The sequence below is a fragment of the Salmo trutta genome, chromosome 6, assembly GCF_901001165.1.
Source record: "Salmo trutta chromosome 6, fSalTru1.1, whole genome shotgun sequence".
NCBI lineage: Eukaryota > Metazoa > Chordata > Actinopteri > Salmoniformes > Salmonidae > Salmo > Salmo trutta.
In genome coordinates, this window is record NC_042962.1 from 3441782 (window position 1) to 3451811 (window position 10030).

The window sequence follows — 10030 nt, forward strand, 5'->3', positions numbered from 1 at the left end:
AGCCTGTACTTTGTCAAGGTTTTTCTTAGGATTTGATCAGTAACCATGGTCAAATAGTTTGCCATGGTGTACTGTCGATTTAAGGCCAGATAGCACTGCATTTTGCTTTGTGCTTCCCAATAAGCAATGTAGTTTTGTTTTGATTGTGTTGTAATTTGTTTTGATCTGACTGATTGGATGTTCTGGTCCTGAGGCTTCAGTGTGCTAGTAGAACAGTTTTGTGAACTCAGACCCAAGACCAGCTGGATGAGGGGACTCTTTTCTTTGCTCAGTTCTTGGCATTGCAGGGCTTGGCTCTCTCTCTCTCTCTCTCTCTCTCTCTCTCTCTCTCTCTCTCTCTCTCTCTCTCTCTCTCTCTCTCTCTCTCTCTCTCTCTCTCTCTCTCTCTCTCTCTCTCTCTCTCTCTCTCTCTCTCTCTCTCTCTCTCTCTCTCTCTCTCTCTCTCTCTCTCTCTCTCTCTCTCTCTCTCTCTCTCTCTCTCTCTCTCTCTCTCTCTCTCTCGCTCTCTCTCTCGCTCTCTCTCTCTCTCTCTCGCTCTCTCTCGCGAGAAAGGAATCAGAGGAGCTGGGAAGAGGAAAGGAAACAGAGGTAACCTAAACAGCAGATTGTATTTCTAGGACCACTGGGCATCCTATATCTAGAAAAACACTTGAGATAGATTTAGAGTCAGAGAATGCACCCCAAATGGCACCCTATTCCCTATATAGTGCACTACTTTAGACCAGAGCCCTATGGCTCCCTATTCCCTATATAGTGCACTACTTTTGAGCAGGGCCCATATGGCGTTAAGATCAGTCAATCCAGAAAATGACAAGAACTTTGAAAGTTTCTTATTAAAGTGTAGTCACAAAAACCATCAAGTGCTTTGATGAAACTGGCTCTCATGAGGACCGCCACAGGAAAGGAAGACCCAGAGTTACCTCTGCTGCAGAGGATAAGTTCATTACAGTTACCAGACACAGAAAATGCTTCACAGACTCATCTCAACATCAACTGTTCAGAGGAGACTGTGTGAATCAGGCCTTCATGTTCGAATTACTGCAAAGAAACCACTACTAAAGGACATCAATAATAAGAAGAGACTTGCTTGGGCCAAGAAACATGAGCAATGGACATTAGACCGGTGGAAATCTGTCCTTTGGTCTGATGAGTCCAAATTTGAGATTTTTCGTTCCAACCGCCGTGTCTTTGTGAGACGCAGAGTAGGTGAACGGATGATCTCTGCATGTGTGGTTCCCACCGTGAAGCATGGAGGAGGTGTGATGGTGTGGGGGTGCTTTGCTGGTGACACTGTCATTGATTTATTTAGAATTCAGGGAACACTAACCAGCATGGCTACCACAGCATTCTGCAGTGATACGCCATCCCATCTGGTTTGCACTTAGTGGGACTATCATTTGTTTTTCAACAGGACAATGACCCAACACACCTCCAGGCTGTGTAAGAGATATTTGACCAAGAGGGAGAGCGATGGAGTGCTGCATCAGATGACCTGGCTTCCACAATCACACAACCTCAACCCAATTGAGATGGTGTGGGATGAGTTGGACCACAGAGGGAAGGAAAAGCAGCCAACAAGTTCTCAGCAGATGTGGGAACTCCTTCAAGACTGTTGGAAAAGTATTCCTCATGAAGCTGGATGAGAGAATGCCAAGAGTTGTCATCAAGGCAAAGGGTTTTTGAAGAATATAAAATCTAAAATATATTTTGATTTGTTTAAAATTTTTGGGATACTACATGATTCCATATGTGTTATTTCATAGTTTTGATACCTTCACTATTATTCTACAATGTAGAAAATAGTATAAATTAAAAAACACCACTATATACACCACTATATACACACCACCATATATGTAACAGTGTAGGTTCCGTCCCTCTCTTCGCCCCAACCTGGGCTTGAACCAGGGACCCTCTGCACACATCAACAACTGACACCCACGAAGCATCGTTATCCATCGCGCCACAAAAGCCGCGGCCCTTGCAACGCAAGGGGAAACCCTACTTCAAGTCTCAGAGCGAGTGACGTCACCAATTGAAACGCTATTAGCGCGCACCACCGCTAACTAACTAGCCATTTCACATCGGTTACATATACACCACCATATACACCACCATATACACCACCATATACACCACCATACACACCACTATATACACCACTATATACGCCACCATATACACCACTATATACACCACTATATACACCACCATATACACCACCATATACACCACCATATACACCACTATATACACCACTATAGACACCACTATATACACCACCATATACACCACCATATACACCACTATACACACCACTATACACACCACTATACACACCACTATACACACCACTATATACTCACCAGTAGATATACATTTCTATATATACGCCACTATATACACCTATATACACCACAAAATACACCACCATATACACCACCATATACACCACTATATACACCACTATATACACCACTATATACACCACCATATACACCACCATATACACCACTATATACACCACTATATACACCACTATATACACCACCATATACACCACTATACACACCACTATACACACCACCAGACTTTCTTGGGCGCCCTGAAGCCTTCTTCACAACAATTGGACCGCTCTCCTTGAAGTACTTGATGATCCAATAAATGGTTGATTTAGGTGCAATCTTATTGGCAGCAATATCCTTGCCTGTGAAGCCCTTTTGTGCAAAGCAATGATGACGGCACGTGTTTCCTTGCAGGAAACCATGGTTGACAGAGGAAGAACAATGATTCCAAGCACCACCCTCCTTTTGAAGCTTCCAGTCTGTTATTCAAACTCAATCAGCATGACAGAGTGATCTCCAGCTTTGTCCTCGTCAACACTCACACTTGTGTTAACGAGAGAATCACTTAAATGATGTCAGCTGGTCCTTTTGTGGCAGGGCTGAAATGCAGTGGAAATGTTTTTGGGGGATTCAGTTCATTCGCATGGCAAAGAGGGACTTTGCAATTAATTGCAATTCTCTGATCACTCTTCATAGCATTCTGGAGTATATGCAAATTGTCATCATACAAATTGAGGCAGCAGACTTTGTGAAAATGAATATTTGTGTCATTTTCAAAACTTTTGGCCACGACTGTACACCACTATATACCACCACTATATACACCAGTAGATATACACTGCTATATACACACCACTATATACATCACTATATATACCACTATATAGAGAGCTCACAGGAGGAGAGGCCGACCTCGGAGGTTTGTTTCTGGCAGCAGAGAGCTCACAGGAGGAGAGGCCGACCTCAGAGGTTTGTTTCTGGCAGCAGAGAGCTCACAGGTTTCTGCTGTGTTGTGATGACAGATCATCAAGCTGCCCTCTGACCCTTAGTGTCCCGCCCCAGACACACGGAGGCAGAGTGATGCCAGATGGACGGCAGCTGGAACACAAACACATCACTGAAACATGGGTCGTGTCCCAGATGGCAGTATGGGTCCTGTTCAAAAGTACTGCACTATAAATGGTTCCTGGTCTAAAGCAATGCACTATATAGGGAATAGGGTTCCATAGGGCTCTGGTCTAAAGTAGTGCACTATGTAGGGAATAGGGTGCCATAAGGCTCTGGTGTAAAGTAGTGCACTATATAGGGAATAGGGTGCCATAGGGCTCTGGCCTAAGTAGTGCACTATATAGGGAATAGGGTGCCATAGGGCTCTGGTCTAAAGTAGTGCACTATGTAGGGAATAGGATGCCATTTGGGATGCTCCCGTAAACTACCAATTGAGGCTCTGTGGCTAAACAGGCTAGTTAGTGGAGCTCTGTGGCTAAACAGACTAGTTAGGGGAACTCTGTGGCTAAACAGACTAGTTAGGGGAGCTCTGTGGCTAAACAGACTAGTTAGGGGAACTCTGTGGCTAAACAGACTAGTTGGGGAGCTCTGTGGCTAAACAGACTAGTTAGGGGAGCTCTGTGGCTAAACAGACTAGTTAGGGGAACTCTGTGGCTAAACAGACTAGTTAGGGGAGCTCTGTGGCTAAACAGACTAGTTAGGAGAGCTCTGTGGCTAAACAGACTAGTTAGGGGAGCTCTGTGGCTAAACAGACTAGTTAGGGGAGCTCTGTGGCTAAACAGGCTAGTTAGGGTTAGGGGAGCTCTGTGGCTAAACAGACTAGTTAGGAGAGCTCTGTGGCTGAACAGGCTAGTTAGGGTTAGGGGAGCTCTGTGGCTGAACAGGCTAGTTAGGGTTAGTGGAGCTCTGTGGCTAAACAGACTAGTTAGGGGAGCTCTGTGGCTAAACAGGCTAGTTAGGGTTAGGGGAGCTCTGTGGCTAAACAGACTAGTTAGGGGAGCACTGTGGCTGAACAGGCTAGTTAGGGTTAGTGGAGCTCTGTGGCTAAACAGACTAGTTAGGGGAACTCTGTGGTTAAACAGGCTAGTTAGGGGAGCTCTGTGGTTAAACAGGCTAGTTAGGGAGCTCTGTGGCTAAACAGGCTAGTTAGTGGAGCTCTGTGGTTAAACAGACTAGTTAGGGGAGCTCTGTGGTTAAACAGACTAGTTAGGGGAGCTCTGTGGTTAAACAGACTAGTTAGGGTTAGGGGAGCTCTGTGGTTAAACAGGCTAGTTAGGGGAGCTCTGTGGCTAAACAGACTAGTTAGGGGAACTCTGTGGCTAAACAGACTAGTTGGGGAGCTCTGTGGCTAAACAGACTAGTTAGGGGAGCTCTGTGGCTGAACAGGCTAGTTAGGGTTAGGGGAGGTCTGTGGTTAAACAGGCTAGTTAGGGGAGCTCTGTGGCTAAACAGACTAGTTAGTGGAGCTCTGTGGCTAAACAGACTAGTTAGTGGAGCTCTGTGGCTAAACAGACTAGTTAGTGGAGCTCTGTGGCTAAACAGACTAGTTAGTGGAGCTCTGTGGCTAAACAGACTAGTTAGTGGAGCTCTGTGGCTAAACAGACTAGTTAGTGGAGCTCTGTGGCTAAACAGACTAGTTAGGGGAGCTCTGTGGCTGAACAGGCTAGTTAGTGGAGCTCTGTGGCTAAACGGGCTAGTTAGGGTTAGGGGAGCTCTGTGGCTAAACAGGCTAGTTAGGGTTAGGGGAGCTCTGTGGTTAAACAGACTAGTTAGGGTTAGGGGAGCTCTGTGGTTAAACAGACTAGTTAGGGGAGCTCTGTGGTTAAACAGACTAGTTAGGGTTAGGGGAGCTCTGTGGTTAAACAGACTAGTTAGGGGAGCTCTGTGGCTGAACAGGCTAGTTAGTGGAGCTCTGTGGCTAAACAGACTAGTTAGGGGAGCTCTGTGGCTAAAAAGACTAGTTAGGGTTAGGGGAACTCTGTGGCTAAACAGACTAGTTAGGGGAGCACTGTGGCTAAACAGACTAGTTAGGGTTAGGGGAGCTCTGTGGCTAAACAGACTAGTTAGGGGAGCTCTGTGGATGTTTCGTATGGTTTCACAGAGGTTGGATTAAAACTACGTGCTCATATTTGACGTGTTGGCTATATGAGGATATGTGCATTTTGCTCTGTCTTGATTAGGTCGTTATTTTAAAAGAGAATGACTTCTTAATGGCGACCTGGTTAATTAAGGTAACAAATGCACAGCACTCCTTTCACCTCAACTACTAGAGCGGGGAACAGAAGTCAAAGACGTTGGACCGTATTACATCATAACACTGTATCATATGGCTGAAGACGTTTCTTCTCTATGTATCGTAGCTGGACTGTATATGAAGAGATGACCTACAGCGAGAAGGGAAAAGCGTCTCGGGCAGCTGTCATAGGGAACGGCCTTGTGTCTCCTGCCAAGGTGTTTTCCCATCTAGATGCATCAATCACCAGTGGATATGAATCCTTGTGGAAAGTATTACATCTCTGATGGCCCCTGTAATAACTTCAGAGAGATTTATTCAAATGAGAAGAATGGAAAACTATGAACAGGGAATAGCAGCGGTTGGCAGTTGGATATTGTCGACATCCTGCTGGTGCTGTTGAATCGTGAGCAAAAGAACATCGTCCAAGAATTACATTTACAGAAATGTATTATTACAATTTATTAGACGGATAACATAACTAAGCTTAACTTAGTTTATGTTGATTCAAATATATACTGAACAAAAATATAAACGCAACCGGCAACAATTTAAATGATTTTACCGAGTTACAGATCATATTAGGAAATCGGTCATTTGAAATAAATGAATTAGGCCCTAATCAAATCTAATTTTGTCAGCAACTTGCCCAAACCTCTGCCATTTCTCCTTCCCCCAAATCCAGATAGCTGATGTTCTGAAAGAGTTGCAAAATCTGGACCTCTACAAATCAGCCAGGCTAGACAATCTGGACCCTCTCTTTCTAACATTATCCGCCCGAAATTGTTGCAACCCCTATTACTAGCCTGCTCAACCTCTCCTTCGTATCGTCTGAGATCCCCAAAGATTGGAAAGCTGCCGCAGTCATCCCCCTCTTCAAAGGGGGAGACACTCCAGACCCAAACTGTTACAGACCTATATCCATCCTGCCCTGTTTTTCTAAGGTCTTCGAAAGCCAAGTCAACAAACAGATTACCGACCATTTTGAATCCCACCGTACCTTCTCCGCTACGCAATCTGGTTTCCGAGCTGGTCATGGGTGCACCTCAGCCACGCTCAAGGTCCTAAACGATATCATAACTGCCATTGATAAAAGACAATACTGTGCAGCCGTATTCATCGACCTGGCAAAGGCCTTCGACTCTGTCAATCACCACATTCTTATCGGGAGACTCAACAGCCTTGGTTTCTCAAATGACTGCCTCGCCTGGTTCACCAACTACTTCTCAGATAGAGTTCAGTGTGTCAAATCGGACCTCTGGCAGTCTCTATGGGGGTGCCACAGGGTTCAATTTTCAGGCCGACTCTCTTCTCTGTATACGATGTTGCTCTTGCTGAGCCACCTCCACGCAGACGACACCATTCTGTATACATCTGGCCATTCTTTGGACACTGTGTAAACTAACCTACAGACAAGCTTCAATGCCATACAACTCTCCTTCCGTGGCCTCCAACTGCTCTTAAATGCAAGTAAAACTAAATGCATGCTCTTCAACCGATCGCTGCCCGCACCTGCCAGCCCATCCAGCATCACCACTCTGGACGGTTCTGACTTAGAATATGTGGACAACTACAAATACCTAGGTGTCTGGTTAGACTGTAAACTCTCCTTCCAGACTCACATTAAACATCTCCAATCCAAAATGAAATCTAGAATCGGCTTCCTATTTCGCAACAAAGCCTCCTTCACTCATGCTGCCAAACATACCCTCGTAACACTGACCATCCTGACGATCCTCGACTTCGGCAATGTCATCTATAAAATAGCCTCCAACACTCTACTCAGCCAATTGGATCCAGTCTATCAGAGTGCCATCCGTTTTGTCACCAATGCCCCATATACTACCCACCACTGCGACCTGTACGCTCTCGTTGGCTGGCCCTCGCTTCATGTTTGTCGCCAAAACCCACTGGCTCCAGGTCATCTACAAGTCTCTGCTAGGTAAAGCCCCGCCTTATCTCAGCTCACCGGTCACCATAGCAACACCCACCCGTAGCACGCGCTCCAGCAGGTATATCTCTCTGGTCACCCCCAAAGCCTATTCCTCCTTTGGCCGCCTTTCCTTCCAGTTCTCTCCAGCCAATGGCTGGAACAAATTGCAAAAATCACTGAAGCTGGAGACTCATATCTCCCTCACTAACTTTAAACATCAGTTGTCAGAGCAGCTCACAGATCATTGCACCTGTACATAGCCCATCTGTAAATAGCCCATCCACCTACCTCAACCCCATATTGTTATTTATTTTTTTGCTCCTTTGCACCCCAGTATCTCTACTTGCACATTCATCTTCTGCACATCTATCAATCCAGTGTTTAATTGCTATAATTGTAATTACTTCGCCACTATGGCCTATTTATTGCCTTCCCTCCCTAATCTTACCTCATTTGCACACACTGTATATAGATTTTTTCTGTTGTGTTATTGACTGTACGTTTTGTTTATTCCATTAGTAACTCTGTTGTTGTTTGTGTCGCACTGCTTTGCTTTATCTTGGCCAGGTCGCAGTTGTAAATGAGAACTTGTTCTCAAATAGCCTACCTGGTTAAATAAAGTTGAAATAAAAAATAAATAAATAAATAAATGTATTAGTCACATGCACTGAATACAACAGGTGCAGAACTTACAGTGAAATTCTGAATACAACAGGTGTAGAACTTACAGTGAAATGCTGAATACAGCAGGTGTAGAACTTACAGTGAAATGCTGAATACAACAGGTGTGGTAGACCTTACAGTGAAATGCTGAATACAACAGGTGTAGAACTTACAGTGAAATGCTTACTTACGAGCCCCTAACCAGCAGTTCAGTTTAAAAAAAATACAGATAAGAATAAGAGATAAAAGTAACAAGTAATTAAAGAGCAGCAGTACAAAATAACAATATATACAGGGGGTACCGGAACAGAGTCAATGTGCGGGGGCACCGGTTAGTTGAGGTAGGTTGTATGTACGTAGAGTTAATTAAAGTGACTATGCATAGATGATAACAGAGAGTGGCAGTGGTGTGGAGAGGGGAGCGGGGTGGGGGGCAATGCAAATAGTCTGGTTAGCCATTTGACTAGATGTTCAGGAGTCTTATGGCTTGGGGGTAGAAGCTGTTTAGAAGCTTCTTGGACCTAGACTTGGCGCTCTGCTACTGCTTGCCGTGCGGTAGCAGAAAGAACAGTCTATTGACTATGGTGGTTGGAGTCTCGGACAATTTTTAGGGCTATGGATTTAACATGACGGAGGGCATAGGCCGACCCACTCGGAGAGCCAGGCCCAGCCAATCAGAATGAGTTGTTCCCCACAAAGGGGCTTTATTACAGACGTAAATACTCCTCAGTTTCATGTCTGATCTCAAGAAGCCAGATGTGGAGGTCCTGGGTTGGCGTGGTTACACTGCGGTTGTGAAACCAGTTGGATGTACTGCCAAATTCTCTAAAACAACGTTGGAGGCAAATTATGGTAGAGAAATTAACATTCAATTCTGTGGCAACAGCTCTGGTGGACATTCCTGCAGTCAGCATGTCAGTTGAACGCTCCCTCAAAACTTGAGACATTGTGTGGCATTGTGTTGTGTGACAAAACTGCACATTTTTAGAGTGGCCTTTTATTGTCCCCCAGCACAAGGTGCACCTGTGTAATGATCATGCTGTTTAATCAGCTTCTTGATGCCACACCTGTCAGGTGGATGGATTATCTTGGCAAACGAGAAATGTTCACTAACAGGGATTTAAACAAATTTGTACACAACATTTGAGGGAAATAAGCTTTTTTTTGTGTATGGAACATTTCTGGGATCTTTTATTTCAGCTCATGAAACATGGGACCAACACATTATATTTTTGTTCAGTAGAATATATTTGTGTTGCTAAATATCATATTGTAGATAAAATGGTGTATTTAAATCCATGGATGTTCTACATTTGGTTGAAATAATATGACAATGAGTAATACAATTAAATTAAATTAAATTAAAATAGTAACATGGTGAAATCAGCCAGGCTGCATCCCAAATGGCTCTAAAGTAGTGCACTATATAGGGAATAGGGTTCTATAGGGCTCTGGTCAAAAGTAGTGCACTATATAGGGAATAGGGTTCTATAGGGCTCTGGTCTAAAGTAGTGCACTATATAGGGAATAGGGTGCCATAGGACTCCGGTCTAAAGTAGTGCACTATATAGGGAATAGGGTGCCATAGGACTCTGGTCTAAAGTAGTGCACTATATAGGGAATATGGTGCCATAGGGCTCTGGTCTAAAGTAGTGCACTATATAGGGAATAGGGTGCCATAGGACTCTGGTCTGAAGTTGTGCACTATATAGGGAATAGGGTGCCATAGGGCTCCGGTCTAAAGTAGTGCACTATATTATCGGGAATAGGGTGCCATAGGGCTCTGGTCTAAAGTAGTGCACTATATTATAGGGAATAGGGTGCCATAGGGCTCTGGTCTAAAGTAGT